At 41.0% G+C, this 20,679-nt stretch overlaps 1 non-coding gene across 1 annotated transcript; it reads left to right on the top strand.

Moving 5' to 3' along the window:
- The first annotated feature begins 14,056 nt into the window (after window positions 1-14,056).
- Window positions 14,057-14,131, top strand: Trnat-ugu (transfer RNA threonine (anticodon UGU)). Its single transcript has one exon. It is a non-coding gene; the product is annotated as a tRNA-Thr (tRNA).
- Window positions 14,132-20,679: the final 6,548 nt, after the last annotated feature.

Here is a 20,679-nt window from a genome sequence, read left to right as displayed (position 1 = left end):
TTTATTATCACAAATTTCATTAGTACCGATGAAGATCTTAAGTTACTATCATTCGTTGATTAAGGCAAGATAAAACCTGAAAACGCACAAACACTGCAACGGTGATCTAGACATTCTCTTCATTCAGCTGCAGAGGATGTAAAAATAATATAATGCCGTCTGAACCATTAAAACGTGGTGTAAATTCACTGTGAGAAATCTGGGGACTGCTTGACTGCAAGACAGTTCGTAAAAAACGAACCGTGAATGTGCAACGGGTATTTTCGTCAGCTGGCCGTTGTGGCCAAGCGGTTCTAGGCGGTTGAGTCCGGAACCGCGCTGCTACCGCGCTGCTGCTACGGTCGCAGGTTCGAATCCTGCCATGGGCATGGATGTGTGTGATGTCCTTAGGTTAGTTAGGATTAGGTAGTTCTAAGTTCTAGGGGACTGATGACCTCAGAAATTAAGTCCCATAGTGCTTACAGCCATTTGGGCCACTATTTTCGTCAGAAATATGAGAAATATTATGTACTACGAGTACACATAACAGACTGAAAATAGTAAGAATTGCCCGAACACTCTTCGATAGTCTCACTCGCTCATCATGGTCACATGATGCATATGAAAGCTAAAAGGAATCCGTCAAACTTCGGTTACACGGTAGATCAGTCAAATCTAAAGGCCGTAAACTCAGCATAATACTTATGCATTACTATTGGGAACGACATAAATTTGAAGGCACACATGGAAAATGGTGTGTGGAAGGTTAACTATAGACTGCGTTTTACTGGCAGGACACTTAAAATGTAACACATCTACTAAAGAGAAAATGTAATACATCTACTCAAGAGACTGCCTACACTACGCTTGTCTGTCCTCTTTTAGAATACTGCTACGCGTTGTGGGATCCTTCCCAGATACGATTGACGTAGTACATCGAGAAAGTTCGAAAAAGGGCAGTACGTTTTGTATTATCGTGAAATAGGGGAGAGAGTGTCACAGAAATGATACAGGATTTGGGGAGGACATGACTAATATAAAGGCTTTTTCTTTGCGGCGGAGTCTTATCACGAAATTTCAACCCCCAAATTTCTCCACAGAAAAACGGGAAATCAGAGCTTGCATGGAAAGGTATGGTGCTGTACGAGATTCGACTAATAGAGAATTATTGTAAAGGTAGTTCGACCAACCCTCTGCCAGGAACTTAAATCTGACTTGCAGAGTATCCATGTAGATGTAGATCACACTGCCATCATTTGGAAGTATACACAAAGACAGACTTCCAAAGAGCAAAATTACTTCAAATTCCGCCACCAGCATTGCATGTGTAGCCGCAACCCCTTGGTAAAATCTGAGGGCAGAATCTTATTTCAAACTAATTTTACCGGACTCTGTCCCTAAATTTGAGACACGACTCTCATAATGAAATGTACGTCGGTTTCCCCTTGCTGGTGCCGTATTGGGAGAAAGGAAGGGACACTCTGCTCCCGCACTGTGTGTTTCTTTTCCTTAAGCATTGCCCGTTTTTTCGCGATGTCTCCCTTTTTAGTCCCTTCTACCATTTTTACTCCAGTCTCATCTCCTCTCTTCCACCTCTCTCCGGGTCTCGCGCCACTCTACACCTTGTGTGCGAGCGGGAGGAATCTTGGGCACGGGCGCGCTTAACACGGGATTTTCCCATTCGCTCGCAAAATGAAATTCAATTTCCGCGTCCCCGGGTTTGCACCGCCTGTCTCCTGCAAGCTCCTAACCGTTCCGTCCCTGCATCCTAGACTCCATCTGCCCCCGCCTATGGCACTCACACTCCGGCCCCCTTTTCTCTATTTTCACCAGGAACCGCATCCATAACCATACGCGTAGTCTTGACACGAAATATCTGGAGTGAAACATTCATAATAGTCTATTTAAATAGATGACGAAATGTAAGGCATATTCGCGTCACAGGAATTGTTAATTACTGTCCAGCCTCTGCCGTATCCTCAGGCGAAACTTCACAAGTACGATTAAAATAAAAATCTGTTATAGCTGATTCGACGAATTCTGAAGTGTACTACCTTTCCGAAATCAACTGATTAGCTTTCCGCAACGGATCTACCGGTCACTTAAAGTATTTAAGTATGCTTCTATGCTTCCAGACTAGATCTTCATACTACAGAAGATTTGTAGAATGAATTTTCACTTTGCAGTGAAATGTGCACTGATCCGAAACTTCCTGGCAGATTAAAAGTGTATGCTGGTACGGAACTCGAACCAAGAGCCCATCAGTGGTCTAGGGATGGTCTTTTTGGCTAGTGATTAAAACGACCTCTGTCCCAGGTTATATATCAGATACTGCTTGTATTGTGAATAAAAATCGTCTGCAGCGGTATCCGGAGACTTCTGGTACAAGGAGTTACCGCGCGGTGTTCAGGGAAACCTCTCGCAGTTAGGGTGCGAAATTACTCAAAAAAAAAAAAAAAAAAAAAGGTTCAAATGGCTCTGAGCACTATGGGACTTAACATCTTAGGTCATCAGTCCCCTAGAACGTAGAACTACTTAAACCTAGCTAACCTAAGGACATCACACACATCCATGCCCGAGGCAGCATTCGAACCTGCGACCGTTGCAGTCCCGCGGTTCCGGACTGCAGCGCTTAGAACCGCACGACCACCGCGGCCGGCGCGAAATTACTCCTTGAAATAATTAAAACTAGCAATGACAATACTGACACCACTAATGGCGTGGAACAGAAGAATGCTGAAGATTAGATGGGTAGACCACATAACTAATGAGGAAGTGTTGAATAGGATTGGGGAAAAGAGAAGCTTGTGGCACAGTTTGACTAGAAGAAGGGATCGGTTAGTAGGACATGTTCTGAGGCATCAAGGAATCACCAGTTTAGTATTGCAGGGCAGTGTGGAGGGTAAAAATCGTAGGGGGAGACCAAGAAACGAATACACTAAGGAGATCCAGAAGGATGTAGGTTGCAGTAGATCTGGGAGATGAAGAGGCTTGCACAGGGTAGAGTAGCATGGAGAGCTGCATCAAACCAGTCTCAGGACTGAAGACCACAACAACAACAACAACAACAATGAGAAAAGGATGAAGATGCAAAAACCAGTGAAAGCCCCTCTTTTAAAGACACGTTAAGCTTATCCACGGAATAAAGGGACTGTAATTGTAAAAAATGTCATGACGATTCCTCCACTGTCGAAAGAATTAGACCCCATTCCGATATACGCTGTGGATGGTGATGAGCATGTAAAAGCAGGAGGGTGTAATGTCAAAAGTATGAACATGGTAGGGAAGGTAGAATATTTGAAAACGGAGTTCCAAAGGCTCAGGCTATATATATTGGGGGTGAGTGAAGTGAACCGACTCGCAGATAAGGATTTCATATCAGAAGGTTATAAGGTAATATCGATAGCAGAGGGAACATGTATAAGGAGAATAAGAACCGTTATACATAGAAAGGTAGGATAGAGAGTGAGTCATTGTGAAAATTTCAGTGAGAGAGTAGTTCTTATCAGAATCCACAGCGAACTATCTCCAACGTCAATAGTTCAGGTATGTATGCATGCCCATGTCACAGTCAGAATATGAAGAGAAAGGGAAAGTATAAGAGGATACTGAGTGATTAATTCAGTACCTATATATACACTGAACAGCTAAAGAAACTGGTATAGGTATGTATGTTAAAATACAGAGATACGTAAACAGGCAGAATACGGCGCTGCGGTCGGCCACGCCTATATAATACAACAAGTGTCTGGCGCAGTTGTTAGATCGATTACTGCTGGTTATCAAGATTTAAATGAGTTTCAACGTGGTGTCATAGCCGGCGCACTAGCTATGGGACTCAGCGTCTCCGAGTTAGCGATGAAGTTGGGGTTTTCCCGTACGCCTATTTCACGAGTGTAATGTGAATATCAGGAATTCGGTAAAACATCAAATCTCCGACATCACTGTGGATGGAAAAAGATCCCGCAAGAACGGGATCAACGACGAGTGAAGAGTATCGTTCAACGTGACAGAAGTGCAATCCTTCCAAAAATTGCAGAAGATTTTAATGCTGGGCCATCAACATGTGTCTGCGTGAGTTCAACGAAACATCATCGATACGGGATTTCGGAGCCGAAGACCCACTCATGTACTCTTGATGACTGCACAACACAAAGCCTTACGCCTCACCTGGGCCCGTCGAAACCGACCTTGGACTGTCCATGACGGGAAATATGTTGCGTAGTCTAACGAGTATCGTATCCAATTTGTATCGAGGGGGCATGGAGACAATTTCATGATTCCATGGACCCTGCATGCCAGCAGGGGTCTGTTCAGCCTGGTGGAGGCCCTGTAATAGTGTGGGACGTGTGCAGCTTTAGTGGTTTGCGACACCTGATATGTCTAGATACGACTCTGATAGGTGGCACGTACGAAAGCATCCTGTGTGATTAGCTGCATCCATTCATGTCCATTGTGCATACCGACGGACTTGGGCTAGTCCAGCAGGATAATAAGACACCCCCATACGTCTCGAATTGCTACAGAGTGGCTCCAGGAACACTCTTCTCAGTTTAAACACTTCCGCTGGCCACCAGACTCTACAGACACGAGTTTTATTGAGAATATTTGCGATGTCTTTCAACTGCGGTTTAGAAGAGATCTCCACCGCGTCGTACTCTTATGGATTTACGGACAGTCTTACAGGATTCGTGGTGTCAGTTCCTTCCAGCACTACTTCAGACATTAATCGAATGCTTACAAAGTCACGTTGCTGCGATTCTGCGAGCTCGCGGGGCTCTACACGGTGTTAGGCAGATGTTGTATGGGATAGAGGTGGTCCTGCATGTATGTCAGCTAGTAATACCGAGTATACTGTTCAAATATTAGTGCAAGAGAAGAAATACTTTGAGAAGATCAGGAGCACCAGAAAGGATCCGATGATATTATATCATCGTCAGACATGCATTCTAAAATGAAGTATTGTAAGCTGTATGAAGGGATAGATATAGACACAGATAACAATTTGACGACGAAGAGCAGACTGATATACCGCATAATATTTGAATTAAAAGCAGAGCCGTTTTATTGATTCTTTAAATGTTGTAACGAAAATTTTAAGGTCACAAACAATTATTTATTCATATTATGAATCGTGCATGCCTAGAACCATACCCTGATTTTGGCTTGTTATTCCTACAGATGGTCACGAAAGCGAAATTCGTTGTTAATAAATGAATGAGTTGTAATCAAGACTTTTATGATTAAAATATACTACATACGGTTGCAGCACCAAATAGCCTTATAGAAAGGAAAGTGTTTTCGGAGGATCTTCCAGAGGAATCAGTATCAAAGTAGGTGGGACACCCAACTACTGTGGAGTTATTAATTGAGCTTAAATTTCTGTGAGGAAGTAGATACAGCGACACTGGCTATCAAAATATGCTGTTCAGATGAAATGGAATGAACGCTTGTAATTAGGGCAAACGCAGAAGAAGTCTTGAGTAATAGAAGACATCAGTTGATCGACGAAAGCAGGAACTGAAAAACACGTTCAGGAAAAAGCATTTAATACAGCAACATAGATGGGTTTGGAACAAAATAAAAGGTAAGCGCATGGAGTCAAAGGTGAAATATCTGCACGAGAGATGTGAAGAAATGGCGGATAGATAACATCCTACAGGAATTTCTTATTGAAACAGGGGAAGTGGCAACCAAACCACTCCTCAAGTTGCGTAGAGGCTTATGAGATAAGAGACATGACATCAGACAAATTCAGCATAAGGAAAAGTCACAACAATCTTTCGTAAAATTGAAAGCGTTGGCACCAACGTTAAGGATGCAACACGAATCCCAATCCTAAATGAGGAGCAGATAAATGGAGTGTGCTTTTGAAGTCTGACGAGTGGGAGGAAGAGTCCGGCGACGTAACAGAAGAAGAAATGGAAATCAAAATGGATAGGTGATCTAGTATTAAAGGTTAAATGAGCTTTGGAGGACCTACGATGGAATATATCAGAACGGATAGATAACATCCTACAGGAATTTCTTATTGAAACAGGGGAAGTGGCAACCAAACCACTCCTCAAGTTGCATATAGGCTTATGAAATAAGACACATGACATCAGACCTTCGGAAATATACAATCCACACATTCTGGCGACAGGAAGGCAGGATAATTCCGAATGCGAAAATATTTTGTTGAGCCCAACCTACACAGGTAAGAATGATCATCAAAATAAAATACGAGAAATCGAACAGAAAGGTATAGGTGTTCGTTTTTCCCGCGCGCTGTTAGGGAGTGGAATGGTAGAGAAATAGTATGATTGTGGTTCGATGAACCCTCTGCCAAGCACTTAAATGTGAATTTCAGAGTAGTCATGTAGATGTAGATGTAGATGTAGATGTAGATGTAGATGTAGATGTAGAGCTATCACACAGTCATCTTAAGGCTTGATGTATCCATGCTTCTAAAAAGAATTACATACGAAAGAATGGAAATAAAATTGAGAATCTGTTACATAACGACTAATTCTGCTTTAGGAAAGGTGAAGGCCCTAGTAAGACAGGTCTTTGCGTTTGATGATGGAAGGAAGACTTACGAAGGTTGAAGAAACCGTCATAGGATTTGTCGAAATCGAAAAAGCGAACGGCAGTTTAAAATGGTGAAAAACGTTTAAAATTCTCAGAACAAATTTAGATGCTATATCAAAGGGCGAGAAAAGTGTAATAGTCATGTGGGACTGGAATTCAGTTGCCGGGGAAGGAGCGAAAGAAAAGGTCACAGGAGAATATTGGCTTGTGAGAAGGAATGATAGAGGAGAAATACTAATTGAATTCTGTAATAAATTTCACCTATCAATAGAGAATATTCTGGTCATCAATCCTAAGAGGACAAGCTATACTTGGAAATGGCCGAGTGGCACGGACGATTACAGTTAAATTACATCATGATAAGACAGAGATTCAGAAATTAGATACAGGATTGCAAGGCATACCCAGAAGCAGATACAGGCTCAGATCATAATGCAATAGTGATGAAGAACATGATCAAGTTTAAGAGCTTAGTCAGTAAGAATAAGCCGGCCGGGTGGACTAGCGGTTCTAGGCGCTACAGTCTGGTACCGCGCGACCGCTACGGTCGCAGGTTCGAATCCTGCCTCGGGCACGGATGTGTGTGATGTCCTTAGGTTAGTTAGGCTTAACTAGTTCTACGTTCTAGGGGACCGATGACCTCAGAAGTTAAGTCCGATAGGGCTCAGAGCCATTTGAACCAGTAAGAATCAGTACGCAAGGAAGTGGGATACGGAAGTAATAAGAAATAACGAGATACGGTACGCTTCATGTTTTCTAAGACTATAGACACAGCAATGAGGAATAGATCAGTAGGCATTACAGTTGAAGAGGATTGGAAAACTCTAAAAAAACAATCACACAATTTAGAACGGAAAACATAGGTACAAAGAAGGTAACAGCGAAGAAACCTTGGGTAACAAACAAAATCAATTAGTCGATGATAGAATAAAGTACAGAAATGATCAGGGAAATTCAGGAACACACAAATGTCAGTTGCTGAGGAATGAAATAAATAGGAAGTGCAGGAAAACTAATAAGAAATGGCTGCTTGAAAAATGTGAAGAAATTGAAAAAGAAATGATTGTCGGAAGGACTGACTCAGCATATTGGTAAGCCAAAACAACATCCGGTGAAATTAAAAGCATTAATATAGCAACGGGAATTCAACTGTTAAATTGTTGAGGAGAGGGCGGCTAGGTGGAAAGAGCACACTGAAGGCCTCTACGAGGGGGTAGATTTGTCTAATGTGATGGAAGAAGAAGCAGAACCGATTTAGAAGAGATGCGGGATCTGTCATCAGAATCAGAAAAGATCTTTGGAGGACTTAAGATCAAATAAGGCACACTGGACAGATAACATTCCATCAGAATTCCCAAAATGTTTGGGGGAAGTGGCAACAAACCGATTATCCACGTTGGTGTGTAGACTGTATGAGTCTCGCGACATACCATCTTACTCTCAGAAAAGTATCATTCACACAATTCCTAAAACTGTCAGCTCTGAAGTGCGAGAATTATCGCACAATCAATTTAACAGGTCATGAATCCAATTTCTTACAAGAATAATATGCAGAGAACGGAAAAGAGAATTTAGAGTGAATTACATCACGATCAGTTAGGCTTTATTAAAGGTAAAGTCACCAGAGAGCTAATTCTGACGTTGCGGTTTATGTTGGAATCAAGACTAAAGAAAAATCAAGACACGTTCATAGGACTTGTCGACCTGGAAAAAGTGTTCGACAATTTAAAATGTTGCAAGATGTTCTGAATTCAGAGAAAAATAGGGGTAAGCTATAGAGAGAGACGGGTAATATGCTACATGTATAAGAGCGAAGAGTGAACAATAAGAATGGACGACCAGGAACGAAGTGCTCAAATTAAAAAGAGTGTAAGACAGGGATGTAATCTTACGCTCGTACTGTTTAATCGGCGCTTCGCAGAAACAACGAAGAAAATAAAAGAAAAGTTCAGAAGTGGAATAAAAATTCAGGGTGAAAGGATATTAGTGGCACGATTCGCTGATAGTGCTATCAGAGTGAAAATGAGAAACACGTACAGGATCTGATGAATGGGGTAAACAATCTAACGAGTACAGAATAGGGATTGAGAGCAAATATATGAAAAAAGAAAGTAATTGCAACTTGGAGAAAACAGAACAGCGAGAAACTTAACATCAGGATTGATGGTGACTAAGTAGATGAAGTTATGGAAATCTGCTACGTAAGCATCAGAATAACCAATGATGGACGGTGCAAGAAGAACCTTATAAGCAGACTAGCATTGGCAAAAAGGGCATTCCTGGCCGGAGAAGTTTACTACAATCAAACATAGGCCATGATTTAAGGAAGATATTTGGAGCACAGCATTGTATGGATGTGAAACATAGACTTTTGCATAACCAGAACAAAAGGGAATGGACTCATTTGAGATGTGGTGCTACAGATAATTGTTGAAAATTAGGTGGACTGTTAAGGTAAGGAATGAGGATGTTCCGGGCAGAATCGAAGAGGAAATGAATTTACGGAGAACACTGTGCGTATAAGTCTAGTGTTTCTTTTGTTGCTTCTCTGTTTATAAAATGTACTTCAGTACTAGATAACCTTGTTCAGGCACTGGTTCGGTGTTTTGCCATTCTTTACTTGGAACGGCGTTCGCGCAGCAGCACCGGCTGAGAGCGTTGGTTACTTGCTACAGTCTGTTTTCATACATTGGGGTTCTTTAACTCTTTCTTTTGTAATTTTTGTATTATTCTGTTTACTCCGAAAGCTGATAATTATTTATGTCATTATCTTAAACATCGCCACTATCGCGTATCAGAATAACTGTCACATAATTTTTTCCTTTTTAACTGTTTGACTTTTATTCTGTTTTTGTTTCTTCTATTTATATTAGAACAAGGGTGAGACTTGTTGCACCCCTTGATCACAGTACGAGCAGCCCTTAGCGGCTCGTCATCTCACAACTATTCATGACGTCGCCTTTCCGGCTTATATTTTTTTAATATGTGACTTGTAAGTAGTGCAACCTTTTCAGTCAGTACAAACTTTAATTTTATTAATGTATTATATACCTAATATGTTTTAGAACAGTTAGTCTAATTCTGAAGACGACGCTCATAGTAGCGTCGAAACCTGGTCAATTTTGACTTAATATTTGTGACCGAGGGCTTATTTGTTCTAATAAAATTCTGACACGGTCACTGAACCTTAGCAGCTATGTTCAAAGTTTTTTTTTCTATTTTATTATTGTAATGACTTTTACAATTTGCCTGTTACATGGTTTGAGAAAAATCGAAGAGAGACAAAGAAGAGAGAAGTAGTAGAAATGGACACAGCGAGACACTTACAAACAGGATTGATGGTCACGAAGTAGTTGAAGTTAAGGGATTCTATTATCTAGTTAGCAAAATAAAGAACCTCGGGCAGAGCAAGGAGAAAATCAAAGGCAGATTAGCACTGGCAAAAAAAAAAAAAGCATTCCTTGCCAAGAGATGTGTACTAGTATCAAACACAGCCGTTAATCTGAGGAAGATATTTCTGAGAAGGTACGTTTGGACTATGGGAAATCCGGAACAGAAGAGAATTGAAACATTTGAGATATGATGCTACAGACGAATGTTGAAAATTAAGAGGACTGATAAGTAAAGGAAAGAGAAGGTTCCGCGTAGTATCAGAGAGGAAATGATTAGGTGAAAACACTGACAAGGAGAAGGTATGGGATGGTAAGACATCTGTTAAGAACTCAGTGAATGATTTCCATAGTATTAGAGGGAGCTGTAGAGGACAAAAATCGTAGAGGAAGACAGAGATTGCAATTTTTTTCAGTCATCAATTCTCTGACTGGTTTAAAGCAGCGCTCCACGAATTCCTCTCATGTGCCAACCTTTTCATCTCAGAGTAGCACTTGCAACTTAAGTCCTCAGCTATTTGCTGGATGTATTGTAATTTCTAGTAAATAATTGAGGACGTAGGTTGCAGGTATTGCCCCTAGACGAAGAGCTTTTCGTAGGAGTGGAATTCGTGGCCAGTTGCATTAAACCTGTCAGAGGACTGATGACTCAAATGTATGGCAGTTTGTTTTAAACAGTAGCGCTAATGACAAGACGACTTTTGCATGTATTATAATTTATGTATATATGACGATGCTGGGGCTGATTTTGTGTTTAGCATTTGACGATGCTGCTATGGCTCCCACACGTTCTTTTATAAAACAGGTATCCCTTGTCATATATAAAGAGCACAGTTTTCACATGTTTGTCAGTAATACTTTTATCATGGGCTATTTTATTTTTTTAAGCTGTAGACAATGCAGTAATGTTTGTGTTTTTTGTCATATTTTGCTGCAGATCTGAAGATAGTCATTACTGTCCGAAATCGGCAGTCTGAGGACATACAAGGTTGTGACTTTAAACGTGAAATAACATTTTTTTCTCTAAAAATTGGTGATTATCAAGTACACGAAGTTAACTAATCCTGCTATCTTCAAAACAAGATAATATAAGATGGACAAAGCAAGAAGAACGTAAGAATTAGGTTATCAAGGGCAAAGAGGGTACTCCTGGCGAAAATATGTCTATCAGTATCAAACATAGCCCTTAACTCGAGGAAGAAGTTTCGGAGAATGTATCTTTATTGTGAAAAACGGTATGTGGTAAAACCAGGAAACCACAGAATCGTAGAGTTCGGCATGTATTCCGGTAGAAGAAGGCTGTGGAAGGCCTTCTATGTACGAATAGCACTACGGCAAAAGTTTTATTATGTGAGAAAGCCTGATAGTATTTACATCCCACTAAAGAGTGAGAGATTAAATGTGAACGTGCAACATGTATTACAAATTACTTGGTCGATAGATGTAGGAGAAGAGATACAGAAGTACAGAAGAGAATGGAGGAAATCAGTATAACATGAGAGCAAGACAGCCTTTTGTCCTACAAGCTATTTCAACTTTTTGTACCTGGTGCTTTATTAATAAACAATTGAATACCACCCTTTTACTCTTCATGCGCGTTGCATGCGTTGTGCGATATGATGTCTGTTTTATGCTGTAGCTGGTATTGCTGCCCTATCTCTTTCGACGGCTATCGATATACCATTTTCAGCGTGCTTAAATATGAGTCTGGGGCACCGTCGTCTGCTTCTGGGCGGTCGTACTTCTCGCTGCAGATCGGGAGCGTCACCGTGTCTGGCAAAATATTCTCTTTGACGACTTCCGTCAGAGTCTCTAAATATCTCCCTTTCGATGATGTGTTTTTTCCCGTCCTCGCAATCTGCTCTTTTTTTTCCCCTGTGGACCCTCAAAGACAGGAACTTGTCTCTTTCCACAAATTGCAGTTGTCGCTTTCTGCTCTCTTATATGTACGTCCCAGTTTTTAACTTAGCCGAAAGAACGTTTCAGTAGAAAGTTCCCTGTCAAAGCCTCTATATTCAGCATCATCCCACTTCACGGAAATCACTTCTGGAGCAGTAGAGTAATTCAGGAATATATCCATCCGGATATAACTGCCCTATACTTCTGCGGATTAGACGATACATTATAAGTACATTTCAGATTCTCATGAAAGGGACGCTTAGTCAAGAGCTACCACCTATTTGTGTCTCAGGTTAGTTAGGGTGTAGTCAGACTGCGTAATTATAAATGAAATATGACGAATCGCAACAGGTATTCACTGTTCAGCTGGCAATTTAGAAACATTTTACCCTGTTCCTTACTAGCAAAATAATTACCGTCACAACTGGTGTCCAATTTTATGTTCTTAAAGTAGTATCTACATTTGATTATAATGCCGCAATGCATTATAAGAGCACTGTTACAGTAGCTAGATATTCCCCGGAGAAAGATGTTCACATTATTAGACTAACCAAGCATACTGAATAGTGGGTTTTACTAACTGAACTCAGTTGCAGATGTTAGCAGAATTAACTGTATAAGAATAACAGCGATTAGATAACTTTCAGTAAACCTTCCAAAATACGAGATCAATTTATGTACTAATTTTACTGCACTTCATTATTATCCTAGTAGGGCAAAATCCAACGGATCAAATTCCTCCTGCCGGCCGGTGTCGCCGTGCGGTTATAGGCGCTTCATTCTGGAACCACGTGTTCGCTACGGTCGCAAGTTCGAATCCCGCCTCGGGCATAGATGTGTGTGATGTCCTTAGGTTAGTTAGGTTTAATTAGTTCTAAGTCCTAGGCGACTGATGACCTCACAAGTTAAGTCGCATAGTGCTCAGAGCCACTTAAACCATTTGAGCCAAATTCCTCCTGGCGAAATGTAAAGCTTATACGTGGAGAGTGGCGTAAACGCTTAGTTTTCTAAATCTTACCACACACGATAAAACAAAAAATTCAAATGGCGCTGAGCACTATGGGACTTAACTTCTGAGGTCATCACTCCCCTAGAGCTTAGAACTACTTAAACCTAGCTAACCTAAGGACATCACATACATCGATGCCCGAGGCAAGATTCGAACCTGCGACCGTAGAGGTCGGGCAGTTCCAGACTGTAGCGCCTAGAACCGCTCGGTCACCCCGGCCCGCAAACGGTAAAACTAACAGAATAAAAGTCGGACTCAGAATTATGGGAATTAGGACATGAAAGTTAATTTTTACTAAAGGCACTGAAGCACTGAAAAGGTAAACTACTTCTATTAATGAACATTGCGATTTAAATCGTTTTCAAGAAATATATGTTTTGCAAGTTTTTAAACGGACTGTTATGCTACATAATATCAACTGCCTCATTACAGTTATTGTTTCGAAGGATAAACTGTAACGATGTACAGGACTTAGTACGCTTTCCCTTTCAAAATTTTCAAGTATTTGGCCTAGTTTTATTATCAGTATTTCTGTAGTATAACAAGATATTCAAGTTAACTTCCCTACAAACTTTGAATTAACTCAATCACACAAGAGGTGCTTAGACAGTATGTTATACGTACGTTCAACGTCAGTGTGCAATAACCACTCACGGACGGAAGGTGACAGCGCTAGCAGCGGAGGGTATATAAATGATGTTGGAGAGATGTGGAAAATAGTGCAGTTGTGATCGTAATGCAGAAATAGAGAGAATTATCTGGCGCTCAAAAGGGCAGAGTCTTTGGGTTTCAGGCCAAGGATGGAAGCATTTTCGGAATCGCTATTTTTGTAAACTGTTCGCTTGGCTACGTGGTTAAAGTGTACCATGCACTGCGAAGTGGCGCTAAGCAAAACTAGCGCAGAGGCAACTGTTGTGCACCACGGACCATAGATGACACGTATATGAAGATGGTATCTGCTCTTTCGGACATGTCCGAAAGAACAGATACCATCTTTATTTAGTTATGGCTAACAGGCTATTGACCTTCTTCTTTTGTGCCGATGCACACTTATTGTCCGAACTCTTACGCGTCTCGGTAAGATTGTCCGCCGCGAGTAATGAATGTAACAGGCAGGGCCACAACGAATGTGGACATTACGTTGGCAATTTGGGTCTCAAGGGGAGCGTGCAATAGATAAAATCCCTGCAGACGCACTACCCTCCGTGCCTTCGGTGGCTCAGATGGATAGAGCATCTGCCATGTAAGCAGGAGATCCCGGGTTCGAATCCCGGTCGGGGCACACAATTTCAACTGTCCCTGTTGATGTATATCAACGCCTGTCGACAACTTAGGGTCTTCATTTAAGTATTATTTCATAGATGACACAGGTGAACGACTGTTGTGTAGATGTATGCTGACGAACAGATGAATAATTGTGGGGCAATTTACTGCCCGGATGAACCAAGGGGCTGCCAACAGTTGTCCCCTCGAAGACCCTTCCGTGAACATCGATCCATGCAGGCGTCAGCAGCAGGCTCCTTGGTTGATGCACATATGGCGACTGCCGTTCATCGGCGACAATTGCTGGAATTTGTACCCAGTATCACAACTGGACGTCCTTTGATTAGTGACAGGTGACCTTTTAAGAGAAATCACGTTTTATGCTCCATCGAGATAGCCATTGGCGTGTACAGCGCGAAACGTCTGAAAGCAAGTACCCTGAAACTAGAAGGGACCGTTATGGTCTGCATAATGTTTTCGTGGCATTTCCACTGCGATCTCGTCTATCTTGAAGGCACAGTGGATCATCAAAGGTAGGCATCTAATCTTGGGAACATTGGTCCATCACTACACGTGGGTCCCGCATTCGGCCATCCGTGATTACTGTAAATCGCTTCAGGCAATGGTACCTTTCAAAGGGCACAGCCACCTTCCTTCGCTATCCTTTCCTAATCCAGTGAGACCGATCACCTCGCTGTTTGGTCTCTTCCCCAAACAACTCAACCCAACTACAAGTGGTTTGTTTTTCTTCTACACGATGACATCTACCATAAGGGAAATAATAAATGTTACACAGATCGCAGTTTACGTGCGTGTTTTGGAGGACACCATCATTACTTTGCCGTATTCCTCTGGCCACCATACTCCTCAGATTTAAACCCAGCCGAGAATCTGTGTGACCACCTCTACCCGACTGTCCCCATCGTGGATCCTCAGAAGAGAGACCTAGCTCACCTTACCATGGCATTGGATTCGGCGCAGTTCCACATCCCTTCCAGAACGTCACTGACCCTCTGTTTATTGTGGCTTTTGACTGGTGCTCACATTAACGTTACTGGACAGTGCGTTAGCTTACTCGGCGTAACTCATAATAAAGCTTTGCTTAACACTCTGATTATAAAAAATTTCATGGTCATCCTAACCAAAAGGTACGTTTTTTTTCTCGAAGAATCATGATAAACTGTTGGCATGTACGTCAGGAGTAATTTCATATATTTTTCTTCTGCGCGTTCCCTGACCTTCTGTAGTGACTAAATCTTTAGGAAGGTTCAGAATCTACAGAGTTCTTCCTTGCCCTCTCTCAAGCTGCTCTCTAAAGGCAGCATTAATTCCGTGGAGAGTTTCTTTGAATTAAACCGTTAAGGGCAAGCCTTCTAATCTCAGCCACCACATATCCAGATGATATGCTACCTTTGTTGTTCATTTTCCTGTTAGTTATGGACTTTGCCAAAGATTTCGTCCTGAAACAAATTCTTAAAATTGTTGTGAGTCTATATTTAGTCTTATTCCTATTTTCTGATTTCATCATCATGATCCAGACTTACGTCATGTTGATTTATTTTGTTCATATTTACTAGTTTTTCCCAGTATAACAAAGTCAGTATTATACATATGAGGCTGTTCTCTCGGAAATGTTCGAAAGGACAGATACCGCTTATATGTAATTAATTTGAGGACGACCAATTGATCACTTAAATGCTGACGTACACCACACTCGTTCGGGATTCGGCGAAATGCCGCGATTTATGAGGATAATGGACAACGGAAACTGTATCAGTAGTGTGTATAAGATGAGAATTTGGGTCTGACAAGAGGCGTGCGAGGGTAGTCCATGTAGTTGCGATGAGCACTGTGTCTTGATGGCTCAGACACTCGGATGATTCTAGACATAATGGAGTCTTACAAAGAACCAACACTAGCAACAGTAGGCAACAACAAAACCCGGCTCCTATGGTTGAACCGAGGTTTCACATTCTTGCCCCATCCCTTCACAGAATGCGACGAAATTGAAGCACTCGATGTTAAACTGAAGAAGAACATGGACAAATAGGCTGAGGATAATTCCAAATCAATGATGGAGAAATTAAGACACTCATTTATAGCGAACAGCACTTCGAATTTACGTTTTTCAATGGATGCAAGATGTCAATATGCTGTCTGTTTAAAAATGTGATATGCCCGCAGAGTGACAATGGATGCTACTCCTGGTAGCCTGAAACCGGTTAACAAATGCGATAAATGAAGGTGGATTAGGCTTAACTGACTGTGCGAAAAAAATCCACAGCCCTCATCGTTGAAAACCTTATAAAATACTTGAAACAACCAGGACGTCAGTCGGATTTATTGAAGGCTGCATGGTGAATTACCACAAGATATGGAGTTCAACGACATACACTCTAGTATATTGATCGCACTTTCTAAATCACAATGGGAATTGCAAAAATACAAGCGAGAACTTCACCATGAACAATATTTCGGGAGAACTACAGAAAGAAACAGTCAACACACCAGTCATCCAAATAAAACACGCAGATATTCACTAAATGTTAGTGTGGTCCTATTTTCCGGATGATACTGTATGTTCCATACCACACTCGATTGCTTATATGTTCTTAAACGATCTGTTTCCACCTGAGACTCATGGGAAACTCCTACTATTAACATTGTAGCTTGATTGAAATAGGGCTGCACCGAACGGTATGTAGGGTGGCGGGTTAATAATAATAATAATAATAATAATGATAATAATAATAATAATAATACGTCTTATGTAACTATAAGTAGTACGAAACTGGAATATTGTCATCCGCCATCTCTTACGAGAGCATGAAAACTATTTCTGTGGACAGCCAGAAAGCAATGGCGAACATACTGGCCATATTTCCCAGTCAGCAAGTCCACATTCTTGTCCACTCCAAGGAAGAAATGTTTGTATTCTATATTTGCTCAGCGGGATCAGAACTATGATTATACATGAAGATTTTGAGTACTAATTGATAGATATGTTTCGTAAAGTTTCACACGCACCACATCGTAATATTCATTATGTTAAAACTAATAATACATCTCTCTAGACTAACAGCACTATGAGCAGGTCAGACGCAACCTCTGCAGTAACTTCGTATTAAATTGTCTTTCGCCTTAACTTTTGATAATCGAAATAATTGCTCGCCTCAAGAGAGGAAAACTAATAACACCACTTGCTACGGGGATTTGTTAACCTTACGGGCGGCACACTAACAGTTACTTCTTAAATCTAATGAGCCAGGACGGTGTACAGTCGTCGCGATTTCACTTCCCGTTGGTACCGAAAACATATGTGGCTCAAATGGTTCAAATGGCTCTGAGCACTATGGGACTTAACATCTAAGGTCATCAGTCCCCTAGAACGTAGAACTACGTAAACCTAACTAACCTAAGGACAGCACACAACACCCAGCCATCACGGGGCAGAGAAAATCCCTGACCCACCCGGGAATCGAACCCGGGAGAAAACATGTGTGTAGTTGCGGTGTGGCTCCGACGTCATCCGAGGCAGCGTGTGACCCGGCGTTTGGTTGACGCAGATCGTACGATGACTGGGTGCAAAGTGAAGACTAGTCTTGCCCCACGGGTTGTATTTATATACTGGCGCAACGGACGGTCAAGGGAACATCTGCTGGTATCCGCTCTATGCCACCGGTAGCAGCCTCTAAATGGCCACTTTCTCGGACACAATAGTTACAACAATGCCATGAATCAAATTAGAATCTTCGTAAGCTTTGTATGAATGTGGCAAAGTTGGTCAAAATCAAAGAAAAGTTTTAGCTCGCCTGCAGTTAAACTTCGCCGTCTAGAATTCTTAGAACGGAACTCACAGTAGAACATGATCTCCGAACTACACCTTTGAGAGACCTTGTATTTGTTATTATTTACATGGAGGCTCCAAAACTTTTTATAGCGCAATTATTGAATAGGTTTCCTCATGTGCTGTAATCAGAACTATCTAGCATTAATATAACAAATACTTAATCCAATACAAATAATGAAATTTTTGTTCCAAATTTAGTTTTCAGTAAATTACTCGAAAATTATTAAAGGTAGCTCAGTGGGGTTACATAATTAATGTTTTTACATTAAACTTAAACTTCATACAAATTTTCATATTTCTCAGTCTAATATTTGGCGACTTCAATTTTTCTTAAAAACGTGGATTCTGCCCAAAATATTGCTTTAATCACGTTAAGACTCGTACCAGTTAAGTTTTACATACATAAGCACATTATGACCTATTTTTGGGTTCGTACCTTTATTGTTTAGTCTCGCTTATTTTTTCTTAGAACTATGTATCTAGGGAAAATATTCGTCTGAGCAGTCTCACATTTGACAGTTTAAACATTAATGTGTTGAAACACATGCTGACAAAGTTTGGACAAGCAACTGGGGTGAGTCTGGGCACACCCACTCGCCTCTGTATGTCTCGAATGATACAGCGCTTGTTTCGCCACAAATAGGCTGTTCACGAATCCTTGCTTCTTGAAAGCAGATTAAATGTGCAATGCTGTTAACAGCAACAACAGCTGCAGTTAACACCAAGAAGATAATGTACATGGATATCAAAACGTTCCCGGCTTCAAAGACGAATGTAATCTTACGGTTTCTACATTCCTGTACAAACTAGGTCACCACCGATGGAGGAGATTGTGTAGTGATTTCTAACTATAGTAACACCAAGGAAGGGAAAGATTGTCAGGAACAACTGGAAACAGAAGACATTTGGCCTATTAATACACTGTTTACAGAAAAGTATGTTTAAAAATGAAAACACCAAACAATTACTTTTGATAGTAAAACTAGAGTTTATGCAGATGTGTAGCTTAGTTCCCTTATTTCAGATACAGAAAGAACAGAATTTTTACTCTTCTAAAATGCTACAAATTCAATACAACATATGGTTAACAGGAAGATGATTTTGGGTTCGAAATGAAGTTAGTTCCTTTTAAAGAAGATAAATTTAGTTACTTAACGAACTTCAGTATAGTTGAAGGAAGATAGCTGATAAAAGCAAAATTTGGAAGCACATGGACGTTCTTTAAGGGTGGATGGGGGCCCAACAAAAAGAATAAAAAAAGTGATAAGCGGACCCGGGTTCTACTCAAGGTAAGAAATAAATTTTCAGCATTCGCTAATGATTTTAACCAATGCTCACTGGCAGCTAAATTCATTAATTCTTCTCGGTCCAGAAGTCAGAACTGTTACACAAGAATGGTGTCTGAAGACTCTACTAACTTCAAATTTATTGCTTCTTCATTCAGATCAGTTAATTTTCTTAGTCTTCTGACTGGTTTGATATTTAAAACCACGCATGCCTCTCCCGTGTCAATTTCGTCATTTCAGAGGAGCACTTGCAACCTGTCTGATGTCTTAACAGAATTCCTATCATCCTGTCCCTTCTTTCCGTCAGAGTTCTCCATATATTTTTTTTTTTCATTTCTTTCGTTGCCGAAACTGCAGAGAAAGTTCTCATTCCTTGTCTTATAAGTCCACCTAATTTTCAACATTCGTCTGTAGTACCACATCTCAAATGCTTCGATTCTAATCTGTTCCGATTTTCTCACAGTCAGTATTTCACTACCATACGTTTCTGTACTCCAAACCTACATTCTCAGAAATTTCTTACTCGGTAAGACTTATCTTTGGTACTAGTAGACTTCCGCTAGCGGGGAATGCCAGTTTTACCAGTGCTAGTCAGTTTTATGTCATCCTTACACCATCCGTCATTGGTTATTTTGCTACATTGGCACCTGAATTCCCTGAGTTCGTTTGCTTAATGGTCACCAGGTCTGACGTTTTTTTTGCTGTTTTCATTTCTTCTACGTCTCGTTACTTTAGTCTTTTTTCAGTTTTATGACAATTTATATTCTATAAGTTTTAGAAATTTCACTCCATTCAGTAAATACTGTAATTCTTTTTTATTTAACTAAAAATAGCAATGTAATCAGCGAATTTTATCATGAACATGCTTTGAGTTTGAATTTTAATCCCACAGGGAATTCTTATTTCCTTCATCGTTTCTTCGATGTGTAGGTTGAACAGTAAGGACGAAAGACATCATACCGGTCTTACATCCTTTTTAATCCGAGAACTTGGTTCTTAGTCTTCCATTATTATAGGTCCGTGTTGGTTCTTGTACGTTTTACATATTCGCCGTCTTTTCCTATAGCTTCCTGGTTTATCCCGGAATTTGAAACATATTTTACCGTTTTACATTGCCGAACGCAATTCCAGGTTAACAAATCCCATGAACTTGTCCCGACTTCTTTTCAGTCTTCTATCCATTATCGCTGCAATGACAGAACTGCGATTATGGTGCATTTAGCTTTGCTTAAGCCGAACTGCCCCCCCATGAACCATGGACCTCGCCGTTGGTGGGGAGGCTTGCGTGCCTCAGCGATACAGATAGCCGTACCGTAGGTGCAACCACATCGGAGGGGTATCTGTTGAGAGGCCAGACAAACGTGTGGCTCCTGAAGAGGGGCAGCAGCCTTTTCAGTAGTTGCAGGGTCAACAGTCTGGATGATTGACTGA

This window comes from Schistocerca gregaria, chromosome 8, assembly GCF_023897955.1.
Source record: "Schistocerca gregaria isolate iqSchGreg1 chromosome 8, iqSchGreg1.2, whole genome shotgun sequence".
In the NCBI taxonomy this organism is placed as follows: Eukaryota; Metazoa; Arthropoda; class Insecta; order Orthoptera; family Acrididae; genus Schistocerca; species Schistocerca gregaria.
This window is presented reverse-complemented; position numbering and strand designations above follow the sequence as displayed.